The 17,512-nt window shown below is 40.3% G+C and overlaps 1 pseudogene; it reads right to left on the reverse strand.

Moving 5' to 3' along the window:
• Nucleotides 1-8,866: 8,866 nt before the first annotated feature.
• LOC113222011 lies at nucleotides 8,867-12,107 on the reverse strand (annotated as a pseudogene).
• Nucleotides 12,108-17,512: the final 5,405 nt, after the last annotated feature.

Below are 17,512 nucleotides of genomic sequence, written 5' to 3' on the forward strand. Positions count from 1 at the left end.
TTGGAAGTTGGATTTCCTGGAAAGAAAGCAGGACCCCAGAATTACACTGAATTCTAACACAAGAGCCCAGATTCCCCTTCTGCATGGGACATTAAGCTGCAAACACTACATAGGCACTTAATGCTCAGCTGCCCTTCTAACATCTGGTCCAGCTGTGTCCCTCCTCCTTGGAATATCTCAGAAAATATATCTTCACCTTGAGTTGTTTAAACGCATCATCCTATGTGATTCCAGACCATCAGGGGGTGCAATGGGTCCTCACCAGAATTTCCACTCTGCTTGGAAGACTTAGAAAATCCTGAGACTGCTCAGAGGGTCAGATTCCCATTTCTGTGTTTCAGAAAAACTTCAGTCTTCCCCGGACAAGTGAGGAGACAGAAAATGTCTAGTCTCTGGTACATCTTTTGCAAGCAATAGCCCCTCCCAGGAATCAAAACTATCAATGAATATATTTTTGAGACTCTGGTTGAGAGTCATTCTGCAATTTCAGGTAGGATGGAGTGGTTCTGTGGCTCCTGAGGTGATTTTGAAAAGATCTTGACTCTCACAAGGACCATGGAGGACATTTCTGGCATTTCCAGACCAGGAGGAGTGACTGATGGACCTCCAGTGTTACTAGGAAAACTTTTTGTTGGACAGCTTTGTAATAAGAGGATCTTGCTTTGGCTTTCAGGCCTTCATGTAGGTTGCTTAGATCATGGAATTGCTTCTGCATTTCCGCATAGGCTCAGGATGCCTTCTCAAGTCGTCCCTGCAATTATGAGACAGTTTCTGTCTCCAGAGATCACTGAGAATAATACAAGAGGCTTCACCTTCAAAGGGACACCAGACAATATAGCCACAGTTCAGCCAAGATTACCTGTGTTTACATACCTGTAAAGTAACACTCCTGTAAAGTAACTGTAAAGTTACCTCCATTAACTTGGACATCTTTCATGAATAGAGAAACTCTAGTGATTGTTATATAACAGCTGCCACAAAAATTAACCAATAAAAATAAATCATAAATGAAAAATAATTAATAATTTTGATAATGAACGCAATTACCTAAGTAGTAAGAATTTTAATACTGGTGACAATATGAACATAAGGATACAAAAATCAATGTGGAGATTCTCCTAAATATATGAAAAGTTCACAAATTGGGTCCTCCTTGTGTAATTTGGAGTCAGAGTCAAAGAATTTCACTATGAAATGTGTTCCATGATGGCGAACATGAGAAACAGGAGGTGAAAGGAAAGCAAGCCACAGGAGAGCATGGGCTAATAGCACCACTTGTGTGCAGACCTCTCTAGTCAAGGACAACCAGCCAGAGGTGAAGAGAGTTTGCCTTGTGTCTTGCCTACCACTGGGCACACAAAAGCTTTCAGTAGTGCAACCAGATGGCTGGTTTGGCCTGTCTCCCTGCAAAGAAGACATGTATCTGATCCCCACCAGCCCATCAGTCCTGGAACTCAGAATCCTACATGCAGTAAACATGAAACTCTGACTCCGTAGCTGACTTCACCTCCTTACTGTCCTTCTGCCATCTGGTATTTCAGGTGCTCTCCAGCTCTGGACTTCTTGGCTCCCCTAACTTTACCAAGTGAAGTCAGGATGTATCATTCTCAGTGTTCTCCTGCCAGTCCAAGGTGAAACTCACCAATACAGGCATACCCTGGATGGACTTCCTTGGAATATTTAGAAAACAATGAGCTTGCTCGGGGGTGGTGTGAGCTCTAGGAGGAGAGTGACAGTCTCCCATGGAAACCTGAGAGGACTTAGAATATTCCCAGAGTCCTAAGCAGTCCAATCTGCCCTGGAAACATCAGGAATGATATACTTGGCTTTCCTGAGGCTCCAAACTTTTTCTAAATAAACTCAGAGGTTACAGAACCATTTTTCTCTCGGGAACTGAAGTGGAGTTATTTACCTTCTGCCAGCATCTCACTTTTTTTTATTTTCTAAGTTAGCTTTTGAGGCCAGAAGTAGATATTCCATGTATTTGATTTACACAGCGAGCTTCCTAGAATGCCAATGCATCTGGATACTTTCTGCGTTCACTCAGGTATTCACAAAATGCTGCAGTTCTACTGAAAATCTATGAGATGACCATTTGATCACCCGAGCAACTTTAGAATGTGTCTTCTATGGAAGCCCTGGAGCCTCCCTTCTGGTATTTCATCCATTGCTGGTACTGAGTACCCAGGGTGAAACCCTCCATCAGACATTGTCAGCAATTCCAGTATGGAGATGGCACTTATGTGATGGGGCTCAAGAATCAGATGGTACAAGACCAGCCAGGAGTTGAAGTCTCAGTAGGCTTGGGGGCTTAATGTTCGATGCACACCAGACTTCTGAGACTCAGGAAGTGGGTGTGGATCTATCTGCCCAGTGCTTCTCATCTACAGCCTGGACCAGCCATTTCTTGGGGTGAACTACTGAAAGCTTTTGTATGACCTGTGTCAGGCAGGACTCTGGCCAGACCCTTTTCCATAGTCCATTTGTAATGTATTTCCACGTGGCACAGGCATCTCCACTTTTGCCCAAGCCCTCATGTGGCTCAGAATTATTCTCCCTATGGCCACTCTTCTTTGTCATCACAGAAGATATTTCAAGATGCAGCCCTAAGCCTCTCCCTGTAATCAATAACATGAGGGCTCATATGGGAACAATGTCACAGGCTTACAGGGATATGTTCTTTAATATCTGCTTTTTTATTATTCTCTTCATTAAAATGACATTTATATCATCACCATTATGACTGTAATTAATGTTATTACTATATGAGTACTGTTCTTTATAATGGATGTATCTGTGGTAGTTACTATACAATGTTGAATATTTTTTTTTATGTCCTCAAGACTTTAATTTGCTGAAGATGATTAAAAGACAACCTTAAAACATACATATCACCGCAACCTCAAGACTCCTACTGTACTAACTGGTGTCCTGTAGAAGAATGGGCTTCCTGAGTTATTCTTTTATTTTTCAGGCAAGTATCTATTCATGCCAGCATAGGAGATGGATGAAGTGCACCCTGATCTTGCCATAGGCTCAGAAAGAATTCATACATATGCTTTATGTGCTAACAACTCTCTGTGTAGGCCTGTGAGCCCTAGAATGTACTTTCTTTCATCAACTAGTCCACCTAAAATTTCCTAAGTCAAATTCCCCCTCCATGCTTGGATAGGTCGTGAATGGCTTTCTGTAACCCACCTAAGATGAAGGGATACTGCTAAACCAGGTTTGTGACCAAGAAACTTTTACCTGGAGTGGCAGGAGAGGGACTACCTGTTCACCAGAGTCTCTGCAACATTTTCTTTTTCTCCTTTTTTTTGTTTTGCGATAGAGTCTTACACTGCCACCCAGGTGGAGTCCAGTGTCACAGTCTTGGCTCACTGCAACCTCCAACTCCCAGGTTAAAGCGATTCTCCTGCCTCAGCCTCCTGAGTAGCTGGGTTACAGGTGCATGCCACCACACCCGCCTAACTTTTGTATTTTTAGCAGAGACGGGGTTTCAGGCTGGTCTCAAACTCCTGACCTTGAGATCTACCCACCTTGGCCTCCCAAAGTGCTGGTATTACAGACATGAGCCACCGCGCCCAGCCTCTGCAACATTTTCTAAGTCAGTACAGTACTTCTTTGAACCACCTTTTCAGTCAAAGAACTCATGAAAAAGTCCTCCAAGAACTTGTGACCTTCTGGAAATTGTCTCAATCTCTACAGGTGTCCAGAGTCATCCAGAGCTGTATTGCAAACCATTGACTGGGTTCCAACACTATCAAAGCAAATGCAAAATATGCCATGCCCACCAAAAAAAATCCAGAAGCCATGGATTTTTATTTAGCTCTTTCCATCTTTTTGCCTCCTTCAGGTGGGAGAGTACTGAGTATGATGCCCTCCTACAGCCTCTGGAGGACATGCCAGTGCCTAGAGGTACCAGTAGAGAGGGGCCATGAAAGAGCAGATGATGGCCAGGCAGTTGGGAATGACATTGTCATGGGTTTATTGCTTGTCATGAACTCTGCCACTGGGCAACATGTACGGGTCTGGACCTGTGCCTTCTCTGGATCCCTGCCCCATCAGCCAGCTATCTTATCTCCATAAAGCTGGTAGGTGTTGGTCAGCATGGTGTTGCAGGACCAGGGTTATATTAATATTCCCTCTTAGGCTGAAATACCAAAAGTTAACACAGGAGTCCCCAGGTGTGCACATGCCAACCTCCAGATTGTTTTTCTTCTCGTTCTAGATGTTCATCCTTGCTTTCTGGGACTTGAAATAACCCTACACCACCAAATATTTATGCCCATTATCCACTGAGGGAAAACTTGTATGTCCCAAGTCCATAGGGTTAGTATTATCAGTATTATAACTGCTATTACTAGTATCATGATGATCATCATTTCTGTTAGTAGTCATCAATATTTTTATTACTACCATTGTTAATATGGATTTTTCATTATTGTACAGCAAGGAATATAGTTTATCCATTCACAAATGGTGTTCAGTTACTAAAGATGACTACAAGGCATGCTCTGCAGACATATACACACACAGCTGTCCTGGAGACCCAGTTTTGCCACCAATTGCTCTTTCATAAGATGAGCTCCCCCAATACCCACCAGTTTTTCAGGACTCGACCTGAGCTGGTTGGGCTAGACCCGGAAAAGTTTCCTATTCTCAGCTGTACCTGGAAAAATTTTAAAGAATCTTCAGAGGCCCAGTAATAGCTTTTGGCAGCTTCCAAAACCAGGGAGGATTTCTTGGCCATTCAGAGCCATTCAAATATTCTAAGTAAACTCAAGGAACCAGAAACTCCACTTGCAGTCATGAAATACCAGTGAATGGCCTCTGTGAGTCTCTTCAAGTTTTTCAAAGATAACTGCCTGGAAAGGCTGGCCAGGAAGTCACCCAAGCCCATCCCTCTGCAGGATGTTCTATGTCAGCCAGGGACCCAGTGAACTGCCATTGAACAGAAGGGTGAACAGAGACAGCATGTCTGAGCTTCTGGAAACAATCTAAGTGCCCTTGTTGGCCCAGAAAAGACTGGTGCTGCCATACGAGGCAGAGATATGGCAACCTAGCCACTCTAGGAACCACACAAGGTTTAAAAGCTCTCAGGAAGTCCAGGAAGGGCAAACATGGCCTTTTAGAGCCATCAGATTTTATTCTAAGTCTACGTGGGAGACAGTGTACTTGGCTTCATAAAAACACCAGTGGAGGTGCTATCACTTGCCCCAGTAGCCGGTCTTTTCCACCTCATCTCAGAGCCAGGCAGCCACCATTTCCCAAAGCTGCTGTGCAATGAAAGGGGAATATTCTAGGTGCTCTCCTGTGCCCATGAAATTCTGTGGCTGCACTAAAGGCAAGAGTTGTCCTCCGGAATGCTCTTCAGGAATCTGACAACACTAGTCAAGATTAAAGAAGTTCAATTCAACGTCATACAAAACCAATCACCAAAATAAATAAATAAATAAATAAATAAATAAATAAATAAATAAATATAAAAATGCACAGTGAGACAAAATGATGAACACACCTGCTAATAATCATGAATGACAATAACAATGATGATCTTAGTGATAATGCCACCAACACCGTTAATGGCAATAACAATAAACCTGAGGCAATGGGTGTTGGGGTCCCGATTCACCGATGTGAAGGATGGCGCCAATTTCTGGCCTTACAGAAATAAAGGAAAAGTAAACACCTGAAGGAGGAGGAGGTGAACCTGGATAGAGCTCCTGCCGGCCTCTGGGCGCTCCTTGGTGGAAGGAGAGGGTCTTGGTCCTGAGCCTGCCCAGGATCCACCCGCACCAGAACCCGGGAGTCCCAGGCCCTGGATGGACTCAGTCCCAGCCAAGCCAGACGCCCCGGAGACTCGGACCCCGGGTCCTCCAGCCCTCGCTGCCGCCACGCCTCGCGGAGCCCGGGACCCCCACGCCACCTCAGCCTCAGCGCCGCTCTGCGAGGGCAGCGCCAAGGACGCTCTGGGCCCAGCGGGAGCATCCGGGCCCAGCGGGGGCATCTGGCCCCAACAGGATACCGATGCCCTCAGGGCGCGGAACAGCGGGGTCTGCGCAGGGCCCGCCATCTTGGGCCTTCCAAAAAGAGCGGCCTCTTCAACGACCCCACCCGGAACCTCCCCAGAGGCCCCAGCACGAAAGCCAGGATGGCGGCGCCTCCATCACGCAGGGTAAAGAAAACTCAGGTCTTCCCTGGAGACCCGGCTCGCCGCTGGAAGGAGAACGCGCATGCGCCCTGCACGGCCGGAACGATGGGTTTCATTGCCTTCTGCCGGCCATGAGGTGGCAGCACAGGACGTTTGGCCTTTACTGCTTAGCGGTGGACCTGAGTCTGAATCACTGAAATTCAGGTATGGCTTATTCAGTACCTTTCTTTTGGAAGATCAAATGGAAATTGAGTACGATATCTTGTGCTTTAATTAAAGAAGATGGGAATAAAGAAACAAATTCGAAAGTTAGCATACAAAAGTCGATTGATTCCCTCTATGTGAAGGGAAGAAAAGCTTGAATAAGAGAAGCATTCTGTGTTATGCTTTAATGCTGGAGATCTGCCACCATGCGTTTGTCAAATCCCATAGAATTTCACAGCACAAATAGTACATCTTAATGTGGCTCAGGACTACATATAATGTCAGCCACAGTTTGAGGATAAATTACATATTTAATTAAGTAGATTAAACAATAAATAATGTTATGAGCTCTGCCTGGACACAATCCTTGCCTCTCCAACCAGTATGCCAAGGGCTCGAATTTCTTGCTCATTATCGTCACAATTGACATAAACCCTGGCTGCAGAGTAAAATCAATCACTTGTGGAGAGTTTTTAATATAATGATGTGTCAATTTCAACCCAGAATAAGGCCATTTAGCCTTAGTAAGGCCTATCATATTAAGATTGTGCATGTTTTGCAAAATTTCAAGTCATCATCCCACTTGTTATTCAGGAAACATTTTCTCTTGAATTTTAGGTTCAGTACTGAGGCTCCTTGATGGACAATACATTTTCCAATTCTGAGGACAAGGCAGAGGAGGCCGCCTCTGTGAGAACTTTCATTTTGTTTCTGGAAAAGTACATTGACTCAAATATAGGAAAGGCTTGCATGGTGGGTGATGGGTTCGGCTGTTTTCTCATGCTGGTGTTTTATCTTCTGGACAGAAGTAAAAGGAACACAGCTGGATCTATCTCTGTGTAATAACTCAGGACTTACCAGAATAAACTCTGGGGTGTCATGAGATGAACTGCTACCTCCACGTAGAGAGGTTTCAGGGACAAAATTTCAAGAGATTTCTGAGGGATGGAAGAGTAGGGCTGCCTTATTCTCTGATCCCAGGTAACTACTCAAAGACAGAGGCAAGTGCTGGGGACACCCAAATGCATATACTAGGTGTCTTTGATTCAGCCTCCATTTCCTTGCTAAATCTATGCAATGACACAATGAGAAATCTGGCAAGTGGGGCTGAAGATCCCTGATGTGTCAGTTCCAGGGTTGGATGGAAACAAGTGGTTTTAGTGGACATTGAAGTAAAGGGAGGTGAGCTGTGAGGAAAGAGCTGTTGAAGACTGGGGAGACTCAGAAGTTGGGCTGGAATCTCCACCCATAAGCCAAGGAGTGCAGATGCAAATCGATTTGTTAGGGCTACATAAATGAAAGAAGGACTTTGCCAACACACTAAGTTTTTTCAACAACCGATTGTATTCTTTCAATATTTGTAAGTATTGATCTTTTGGAAATGTTTAATGAGATTTCTTATATAATTCTGCATTCAATTTATGCCCAGGTCACTTTGCTATTATACATTTATGTGCTGCATTTTTATGAATAGACATTTTCTCAAATTTCTGAATTATTTTGCTAAACTATGTGTTAAGAATTTTTTCTAGAGGTCCCCCTTCTTGACTCACTTTTCTGATGAGAAATCTATCAGGTTTCTCCACAGATTTTCAAGTTTAATAGCTCCTCAATGTGAGAAACTTAGTGTCAACTAAGAAATGAATTACCACTAAAGAATCTTCTCCTTTCAAGATGCTAACCGTGTTTTGTCCAGTGTGAAATCTCACATGTGCCACAAGTGTTACTCTGTGAAGAAAGTTATTCTCGTGATCTTTCAAGGCATAACTTCTCCAGTAAGAAGTGTTTGGTATTCCAAGAGGATTCATTGCCCTTGGAAAGACTTTCCCTTCTTATTTAGCTTATAAAGGATTTCCTCTCTTATTTTCCATTTTAGCAGCATTTTATCACTGTGCTTTCTTGTGAACATCAAGCCTAGTGCTTGGCTGGATGTTTATTCACAGAAAATACAATTAAAGGGTTCATCCAAGTAAAGTTTTCTTATGTTATTTGACAACAACTTGCACATAAAAACATTTTCACACTGAACGCAGAGCTAGAGATTCTCTACCTGAAAGTCCCACACATTTTAATTTATTAAAACTGTTGCCGAAGACTTTTAGTTTATTATGTTGACAGTTTCAGCTCTCTCGTGTCATTTATGATCAGATCACTCACAAGTCTTTTGTACACACATGTCATATAATTTCTCTTCCATATGAATTTATTGATGTGGACTGAAGAATAAAGGTAACTGAAGTAATGTCCATGTTGATTACAGTAATTCTTCAAAATGTGAGTCCTTTGGCATGTTTAGATGTTACAACTACAGCTGAAATCTCTTCCATATTCCTTACATTCGTCATTCCTAACACCATGCCATCTAAAGTCAGAATATGTTCTGAAGACATTTATGATTTTCTCTCCATGGTGAATTTTCTGATGTTATTTAAGATTAGTACATGGACTGGAGGCTTTCCCACATAAATGGCATTCATATGGCTTTTCTCCAGTGCATGTTCTCTCATATCATCTAAGGTCAGAAGATAGACTGAAGGCTTTCCCACATAGAAGACAAGCATGTGGTTTCTCTTCAGTGTGAATTCTTGTGTGTCCTCTAAAGCCAGAGCTTTGACTAAAGACTTTCCCACTTTTATCACATTCATAACGCTTTTATCCAAGGTGAGTTCTCTCATGTCTTTGAGGGTTGAAGGATTGAATAAAGCCTTTCCCACACTGATGACACTTATACAGTCTCTCTCCCATGTGAGTTTTCTCATGTCCTCTAAGGTGAGAACACTGAGTGAAGGATTTTCCACATAGATGACATGCAGGTGGCCTCTCTCCAGTGTGAGTCATCTTGTGCCGTCTAAGGTGAAAGCAATTAGTATAGGCCTTTTCACATATGTTACATTGATACGATTTACCTTTAGTATGAATTTGTCTATGTGGCTTAGGGGACAACTGATTACTAAGGGATTTTCCACACTGTTTGCTGACGTAGGGTTTCTTTCCACTCTGAGTTAATAAACACTGAGTCATTGTGGAACTGTGAGTGCAATCTTCTCCCAAATCATTACATTCAAAGGGATCCTCCAGAATGAGAGAGTTCTCCTTTAGGGACTAAGATTAAAAGCTCTTAATGATTTACCAACATACATCTATACATTCATTTCACCACCTTTGAATCCTAGACCAACCATTCAGTGGTAGAGCCCAGTTGAAATCTTTCCAATGTTACTTGTGTGAAAGGAAATTAGATTTTGGCAACTCAAACTCATTTAACCAAAGGGAGAAATCAAGCTGGGAACAGGGTCACACAAACCTGTCTCCCCCTTCTGGTTCCTAAATAATATGGCTACAAGAGGAAAAGCTACATGCCTCCCCCATATTTTGCCCACAAGGAAATTCCTCATGAGCTGTTAAAATGACACCATGGCAATGCAAACTGATAGCTTGTCTTTCCAGGTGCAGTCATCCCCAGTTCACCAGACACAAATGCATATCCGATTGTTTCTCTGCCCCATTTTGCCTATGTTGTCTTATATAAAATGCAGCTTTCCTGCATTATTCCTCTACCTCATTTGTTTATGTCATCTCATGTAAACAAAATCCAGATTCACTCAGCCAGAAAAATGCATGTATGACTATTTTTTTCTACCCATCTTTTACATGAAAATTGTGTACCTCTCAATATCCCATCCTTTACTCCTATAAATTTAGAAAAAATCACCTTTGGATAAAGATATACACCTGTCCCCCAGGTGCATGTCCTTAACTCTGGCAAATAAATCTCCTAAAATGATTGAGACTTGTCTCATCATTTTTCTCAATTGACACTTGCATACACGTTATCTCCTGCAGACACAGATTTTTTCTCTTTTGTAAGATCCCAACTGCAGAGTTATTCCATTAATTGTGATGATATCAATATCTTTCAAAGTCTGAACATGAGCAATGTATATGCACTTGTTCTATTTTAAAGATCTCATGTTATGGTTTAGAACACAGGTCACTTCATTCACTGAATTCAAAGTATCAATTTTCTTTTGCTTAGAAAGCACTTAATGCCAGCCTAATTACACTCAGGTGACTGTGTGTCATTACTAACTTAACCCATTACCAGGTCTTTAACTTCGATGACTGGTGTACACAGCTATAAAACTCACCACTGTCATACCGGTGGATGCGTCTTTTCTGATAGGATGCATGGATATCATGGGTTTTTTCTTAAGGGCACTTTCCTTGTCTGAAATAACTGAAAAATAAATTGTTACCTTGGTATTATGGTGATAAAATTGTTTGAAAAACCCCAAGGCCCATTTACTTTTTTTCAAAAATTGACACTTAGATGTGGCAAATGTGTCAAATGAAGAAAATACTTCAATAGATGAAACAGAATATACAGCATCAGCAATTAGAAAAGAGTTTTATAATTAAAATGTGAAAAGAGTTAAAATGGAGATGAGATATCAGGCAGATAAATAGAGGGATAGTCTTCACAGAGGTATCGGGAAGAGTCAGCATGCGACAGTTTAACCCCAACAAGTACATGAATTATCCTTTTCCCGAAAGTAAAAGAAAAGGCAAGAGGACACAAGAGTAGCATCGGACATATGAACAAAGTGATAATAACATCTAAGGAATTCTGCTCCAGTAGCTTAACCTACATTTTAGAAATTACCACTCATTTAATAAAACTGCTAATTAATATTTGACTGATATTATTCATTGACAAAGCATCTCCTGCTATTAGAGCACAGGACCCTGTTGCTTATCCAGATTCTGGCCTTGGAGAAATTCTCTTCCTTCCCGCCAGGGCTCTTTTCCTTGCTCCAGCTGCAAAATCACATAGGATTTGCTTGTCTGTACCCTGTTAGTGGAAACAGTACTTGTGTTTTGAGTTTACTGTCAATAAATGTGCATTATCACCAACTGTAAGGCAGGCTATCAAGGAAGAATAAAAACAGTGAAGGTCAGCTCAGGCCACAAGACCTAGAACACAGAAAACTCCCCAGGATTTTTCTGACCCAACGTGAGACTAGAAAATAAATCCAAACGAAAGGTCCACCGGGGAAAGGAAATTTAAAACAGTCAGGACCTATGAATGCTGAGTCCATGCCTAAGTTCCAAGACACAATGCATAATACACAGTCTTTTCAGAAAGAGAATAATTAAATCTCTGCATAGTATGTTTATGATTATCCTCATGCAGAACAACAAAAACCACATTTGATTTACAAAAATAATAGGTGTTCTATACAGAAAAGATATTGCTATTCTTTTCACTAATTAGTCTCAGCCTAAGCATAGCGACTAAAGCAGAAGAGTTATTTAGAAAATACTTAATTTAATACATTGAAAATATTCATTAAGTTCCCAGGTCTGTTCTGAGTATTAGAGACTGACTACCAAGGAAATCATGAAATCCTTGTCAAGATTACACTGTAATTGAGTGACAAACTAAATAAAACAAAATAAAATAAAATAAAATAAAGATATTTCTTTCAGACAGATTTAGAGAGCTCAAACTTTTTTCAGATAAGATCTGTGAGAGAATCAGAGAAGAGATTAGAGTGAGATACGGGGATGCTGTTCCAACACTTATTGAATGAATGAGTCAATGTGTGTCTACATATGTATGTGAATGTTGAGGGACTCACCGAGGGACACCAGGTGACTGACATTTTCCAGCATTACATCTCTGTACAGCTTTCTCTTGGATGTGTCCATCATGGTCCACTCTTCCTGGGTGAAGTCAATAGCTACACTTCAAAAGTCACTTTCTTCTAAAACATCACAGACATTTTAGTTTAGACAGAGAATCCTTTTTAATGTCCAGAGAAGGAAGGCTGAGATGACATAGGTAGGAGCTGGGTATGCAGAATACTCTGTTTTAGCTTCCAGCCAGTTCATTCTCAATACTAAGCTGGTATCTGCCTTTCAGATTCACTCACAGAGACATACCCACTGTTAATCCATTAAACTTTACTATAAAGAAATATCGCATGAGGTGTGGCATAATATAGCCCAGATATTTTTCAGTAATGTGTTAATCACCTGTACATAACTGATGATAAAATTTTCACTTGAACGTTCATAAATAAAACAAATTTACCATGAATTTCAAGTAAATTACAGATTGGTCACAAGGCAAATAACCATGATTTACTACTTTTTAAACATGACCATGATAAAATAAATTATTTCTCTAGATGAACCACAGGTTTCTCACCAATCAAATGGTTAAAAGACCTATTATGTGTTTTGAATAATCTAAAGAAGTAATAGAAAACATGTTTCCTATCTAGCAAATATTTATTAAATACAGGTCATTGGTCCCTTGTTCATTAAAAAGTTAGAAAGTAATAAACCAGACTCCAGCATTCTTCAGAACTGAACAAGTTTTACGCAGAATATAGGATTCAATTCATACATATAGTCATTCTAATGTTATGTAATTCAGGTGTTCAGGGCAAGTCTTAAAGACAGTCCAGCAGCACAAGACAAGACCGCTGAGGCTGCTATAATGAGGAAGTCTTAGTTTGATGATTCCTGTGATATGAAGCCTCCTGTTCTCAACTTTCTCTGGGCAATCCAAACATCAGTTATCACTGCCTCTCTTTTAACTTTATCTTGTCACTTTGCTTGTTCAAGCCTAAAAACGCCTCTTTACTGTTTTATTTTTTTCTAACCAGCCTTTATAAAGCATTTCCACAGAACCCTAAATTGTACTCGATATACTATATTCCTTCTCCTTAGTGTGCAACCATAATTAAGTAATTGTATTTCTTATATGTTACTTTCAGTTACCGGAAGGCAAAAAGGTTAATTATCAAAAGGTAAAACGGATGGGGATAAGAATAATAATGACTTCTTTAGTTGTCCTTTTGCAAAGTTTTTAAAAGCACAAATATATTTTATCAAACCCTCCTTTTTCCTCAACACTGTGCAGCTCTTGCCCAAGGTCTATCACATGGGCCTATTGAACTCAGCTGCTAGAACATCAGCCTCATTATTGGGCTGTGATCTTCTGCTCTTCACGCATCTCTATTGCCTGCATTCATCACAATCCTAAGTCTACTTCAGCCAACAGTACAGTTAATGGGTCAATTATTTCCCTATGAGTTTAAAGGATGGATAGAAGAAAAAGAAATACATAAATGAGACCTCTCATGTCTTTTTTTGTAAATAGCCTGAATAGGGGCTGGAATAAAGTAGTGTAATATTAGAAATTATATTGATAATTTAGGAATCTTTGACACGTGATACCCAACCTAGAGTCCTCAGAAAACTTAATTGGAGGCCGGATACCTGAAAGTCTCCTGATTGCATTTGGAACACCCAGGCTGAGTGGATTTTTCATCATAAAAACAAACAAAAAAAAGAATAAAAATGAAACACCCATGCAAACTGGAGAAAACTGCCCATTTGCCAGCAATACGGGTCTAATTTCAGTAGAAAGAGGCATCCCCTACTCACTAGTAAATGCATTGTCAAGAACTCAGTTTCTCTCTGTCTTCTTCTGGATTTCCACTTGCAGACACTTCAGGCACTAAGAAAAGCTGAGGTTGGAGAAAGAACACGTGAGACACCAGCCTTGTACACAATTTTCAGATCAACCTGTGATGAAAAGCCAGACCTTCACTGAAGTGTGACACCACCTGCACCACAGCCTAACCAACAGACACAAACACGCAGAGGCCTCTCCTCTTTTCCCATGGTCAAAATTAGGAAGCCTATGACTACGGTTGCTGACAAAGAAGGAACACAGATAGCTTGTGAATAAGAACATGAAAAGCACTGAGTTTTGTATGTTAATTGACACAAGTCCAGATATTCAATTCCCTCCCTGATTTTACAACACAGGGATCCCTGACTCCGCCCACATGTGGGATATGATTCCCAGCTGTAGATAAACACTGTGGGATTTCTCAGATTTTATTATCCCAGCTTTATTTCCTAGTAATGTTTCTCCAACACCAATCACAGCCTTCTGAAGCCTTACTCCACTTTTACTTTCTCTCAAGTTCGACTTTTGTATTTCCCCTTGGAACTCGGAAATCAATCAAGTAAGAATCTGTTTTAGGGTCAGGCGCGGTTGCTCTCACCTGTAATCCCAGCACTTTGGGAGGCCAAGGCAGGTGGATCACCTGAGGTCAGGAGTTCGAGAGCAGCCTGGCCAAAATGGTGAAACCCCATTTCTACTAAAAATACACAAATTAGCTGGGCATGGTGGTGCTTGCCTGTAATCCCAGCTACTCAGGAGGCTGAAGCAGGAGAATTGTTTGAACCCAGGAGGCAATTACAGTGAGCCGAGATCCTAACACTGCACTCCAGCCAGGGCGACAGAGCAAGATTCTGTATCAAAAAAAAAAAAAAAAAAAATCTGTTTTAGGATGGGGATAATCAATTCAGGAATTTATTTCACTTGGAGGGTCAACACTCCCATCCTGCTGATCTAGCCCTTAAAATCCCCTGCATCAGAAATTCGCAGGAGTACCCTGGGTCACGGTGTTTCTGTCCTGATAATAGAGTCACAGTCCTCTAGGATGCTCAGAAAATACACAATGACTTAGGGCTGAAAGAAATTTAGCAGCTCAATCTGATATTTTACTAAGGTGGTATCTAAAATTCTTGCAATCATGGTTTATATTAGTCTTTGTTAGTTGCAATATCTCTGATTATCATGATACATATTTGCTGAGAAATACCGATGTCCATGTGTATATTCATACATAGATATGTAGGTATATAGATGCAGATGTTTATATGAATGCGTGTGTTAGAGACAGGGTGAAAACATGTATGTATTATTTCCCTGCTAAAAATATAAAAATAATTAAATATATGTTATGTGCAAATGATAATTATATGTCATAAACAAAAAATTAACTGACCCATTTGTACATGAAGTCCAGGAAAAATAACAAGGGTAAATTTGTATTAATTGTGACATTGTGCTTACAGATATATATAAATTTCCTTATTTAACCCTTACAATAACCCTGCTGATTATAGTTTATTTATCAGTTTCATAAATGATCAACACAGTTTGAAAAATATGACAAAATTACAAAACTAGAAAATGACACAGCAATACTTTTAATTATATTCTGCCTTGTCACTGCCTCTTCTTGCTTTTTTACAAAATTACTCCCCTAACCAAGGTTCTCTATGATTCTGGGGACTCCAGGATTTAGACCCCAGTTCCCAAACTTCACTGTGTCTATTTTTACTGCCTTTAACGCACATTTACAGACTTCATCAAGCACTTTTCAATATCAACTTTTTTCTTATTCCTTGGACTATTTCCTACATTTGTTCATCAAGACTCCAGTAACATATGACTCCATCTGCCTGTCCCTTCCATGAATGTACCTGACAGTACATGTATTATGTAGTCTATCATTCAAGCAGAACAGATATTCCTTCCAAAAAATAGGGTATTAGAGAATATCTACAAAGCTTCAGTGAAACCAGCTGTAACCCTTAATATTATTACCATGTAAACCCTTCCTCGAATATCAGAATAAGATTTGGACTTTAGGGAATATTTGTGTGTGATTATAACACAAACATGAAATAAAAGTAATTTAAATGGTCATACACAGACTGTGCCAGGGACAAAAAAGGACACATATTGTAAGAAAATTAAAGCACACTTGTTTCATAAAGCACTCCTGTGTGGAATCTATAAAAACTATTTCAAGATAAAGAGATTAAATATATTTCAAAACACATACATACACAAGCAATCTTTAGGATAAATTTTTAAAAACGTATGTTATGGGTCTAAAATTTTCATTAATTTATGGAAAAAATGTATTGACAAACTTCTCACCAGAGCAGGAATAACAACTTACATATTTGGTGACTTCAAGATGAGAGCCTGCACAGCTTAGTATCTCCCTCCAGATCTCTCTCTCTCCCTCTCTCTCTCTTTTTTTTTTTTTTTTTTTTTGACAGAGTTTCGCTCTTGTTGCCCAGGCTGGAGTGCAATGGTGGAATCTCAGCTCACTGCAACCTCCACCTCCCAGGTTCAAGCTATTCTCCTGCCTCAGCCTTCCAAGTAGCTGGGATGACAGGCATGTGACACCACACTTGGCTAATTTTGTATTTTCAGTCGAGACGGGGTTTCTGCATTTTGGTCAGGCTGGTCTGGAACTCCTGACCTCAGGTGATCCACCCGCCTCAGCCTCTCAAAGTGCTGGGATTACAGGAGTGAGCCACAGTGCCCGGCTCACATCTCTTCAAAAGTCATGAGGAAGGAGCCATTCTGCATCCTCAATATTACCTTAATATTTGAAGGACATCCATAACAATTAAGAGGCTGACTTGTGACCTCCTAGCCCTTTCAGGGCTATTTAGGCACACCTTAGTGAAGTATTAGGGATGCAGTATTAGTTCTCAAGTTCCTGGACACCAAATCCATGTTCTCCAACAGACCTTCAGTAAAACTAGCTGATGTCTATATTCTTTTGCCTGTCCTTTCCTTTCCTTTTAATTCAGAACTGCAGTCCCAAAAAGAGCTGTTATTTAGTAGATTCTCTCAATTCTCAACACCAGCGCTATACAGTGTTGAGTAACATCTCAGGTGCTAGGGAAACAGCAGCTGACATTCTAGCAATGCACAAATAGACAAGCAAAGATCACCACAGAGTAAAAGAGAATAGATTTTTCAAAAGTATGAAACCAAAACGAATATATATCAGATTACGCTATAAATGGAAAATCCTATTATCTTGACTGGATTGCAAGTCAAAACCTCTCATGGCTTCCAACATCCAATATATTCAAAGCAGTTCAGGAATGGTGAAAGTGGAATGGAATTTAAAACTATTCTAAGGTTGCATATGTGAAAGCACCATGCCCTGAAACAAAATATTTATTTTTAAAGTGCATAATGAACACTGCATACAAAGTTTGTGTAACAAGAGAGAAAAAAAACTCACATTTTTAAAAAAGGAATATGTAACATATTTACATATAATAAAATAAAATTAAAATAACAGCAATGGAAGACACAATCTGACCTCTGAAAATCAAGGGAAAAATCTCTTTTAATAAACTTGGCACAATTTTAATTTTTATTATTATTTTTTTATTATACTTTAAGTTCTAGGGGACATGTGCATAACATGCAGGTTTGTTACATATGTATATCTGTGCCAT

Source organism: Piliocolobus tephrosceles, unplaced genomic scaffold, assembly GCF_002776525.5.
Source record: "Piliocolobus tephrosceles isolate RC106 unplaced genomic scaffold, ASM277652v3 unscaffolded_28894, whole genome shotgun sequence".
Classification (NCBI taxonomy): domain Eukaryota; kingdom Metazoa; phylum Chordata; class Mammalia; order Primates; family Cercopithecidae; genus Piliocolobus; species Piliocolobus tephrosceles.